Below are 2,200 nucleotides of genomic sequence, written 5' to 3'. Positions count from 1 at the left end.
TGTGTTCTGTGAATGAATGGAGGTTTTAAATAACACAAGGTGCCTGTAGAATGCTACAGCTGAAAGACTTTATTTTCTCATATACTAATCTAGTTTTTAAGAGATTGGGTGACATCCAGTGCTGTCAACCCACTTGCACAACATACACCTGCTAGCACAACAGGACTTGCCTTTTTCCTCCCTGCTCAAAAGAAAAGAAAACGAAACAAAAAACCTGCTCTGCAGGCTCCTGCAACCTTCAAAAGATTTTGGAGAGCAAAGAGAAACCCAGCTGCATAAGCAGATGTTTCCTCATGCAACTTTGGATCTCACCTCTTGTTTTCATTACTCAGGTTTTAAATGGCTTTGAATTTTCAACCTGCAGGCATTTAGAATGTTTTACAAGCAATATATATCAACTGGAATTTCCTGCTTTCTCTTAGGCCAGGAGAGTGTGGTCCTATTGCCCTTATATCTGTGGCTTAGCTATTTATCAGTTTAATGGTGGGAATAAATAGGAGTTGCCTGCTTTTTACTCAGAATATGTTAAGACAGAACAGATTTTAAAACTTCAAATAAAATTAGAAATAACAGGGGGAAAGGAGATGAAATACATGCCAGGTAATGTGTATTCTTAACTCTTGTTAGTTCAGCTGTGCATTTTAACTCATATAAACTTCTCAACTTGATGGGTTCTGCTTAGGTTTCAGTAGCTGTACAATTCACTGTAGAGTGTAGAAACCTGAAGACTCATTTAACATGTTCCTAACTAAAGGGACTAAAGGTTGATTCTCCTGTTACGGTGGATGCAAATTCCCATTCGTCTACAAAAAATACATAAAGCACTGTAAAAAGTCTAATATCAATATGGAGTTACTGCAACTATTCATTTCCTGGCATGTCTTGTCAGAAAAACAACACTCAAGCCATTATTGTTATATATGTTAGTATTAATCTATATATTAAAAGAATATACAGTGGTACCTCGGGTTAAGTTCTTAATTCATTCTGGAGGTCCGTAATTAACCTGAAACTGTTCTTAACCTGAAGCACCACTTTAGCTAATGGGGCCTCCTGCTGCTGCCGCGCCGCCGGAGCACGATTTCTGTTCTCAACCTGAAGCAAAGTTCTTAACCTAAAGCACTATTTCTGGGTTAGCGGAGTATGTAACCTGAAGCGTACGTAACCTGAGGTACCACTGTAATTGTAAATGTGAAGCTTCCCTAATAGTAATTTCAGTCTGCCTTGATCCCACCCCTAAAAGACAGAGTACCGTAAGTTAATTGAAATGATGGATCTAACTCAAGATTATGATGAATGTTGGTTATCACCCATACACAAAATACGAATGCATAACATGACATACCTTTTGGTGTGCTATGTTATCCAAACATAATAAACCTGCTAAATTAGTACTCAGTTGGCAGAACATGAGACTCTTAATCTCAGGGTTGTGGGTTTGAGCCCCACATTGGGGGGAAATATTTCTGCATTACAGGGCTCAGACTAGATGACCTTCGTGGTCCCTTCCAACTTGACAGTTCTATGATTCTGTGACTAGGACACAACAGAAAATTGTCCCATATAGCAAACACCTCTTCTGTTATGGTGCAACAACCAGTATCTGAAACCTTGTTCAGGTCTCTGGATAGCTTCCTACAGGATATTCCCCCTAAAGCATAGTCACAATACCCACACCATTATGAAACTAAGCTTTTAGGGTGCTGTCATAGAGCTCCAACATGACACTTCAGAATTTTTATAGTGCCCCCCCCCCCGAAAATTACTGTCAGATCATACCTGTACCCACTGATCACACCAGGAAAAAAAGGGAGAGCTAACCATTCACAGCGCCACCTAGGAGCAAACCTGGAGAATCTGACATACAGATCCCATGTGAATATGTATGATTCCTACACACGTTATTGATGGTGGTGGGTGACAAATCCCTTCTGAAAACCCAGAGGGTTTCTTTTTGACATCTATTTTTGCATAATGGTGGAACGAGGAAGTGCAAGATTCGGTCTGTGGAGACAAATGTGATCTGAGTTTTGATGAGGATTTTGGTCTACATTTTCTGTGCAGTTGTTCCAACTGGGTTTCAAGATAGCATTCCCAACCTGCCAGAGCAAAATGCTAAGCAGTCTTATTTCTGCTGAGGAAGCTCTTTCCTAAGTAGAGCTGGCGTGAATGTACCACCCTTTATATAATGCTTATTCTC

This window comes from Podarcis tiliguerta, assembly GCF_965153285.1.
Source record: "Podarcis tiliguerta genome assembly, chromosome: 1".
Lineage (NCBI taxonomy): Eukaryota > Metazoa > Chordata > Lepidosauria > Squamata > Lacertidae > Podarcis > Podarcis tiliguerta.
Note: the sequence above shows the minus strand (reverse complement) of the source record.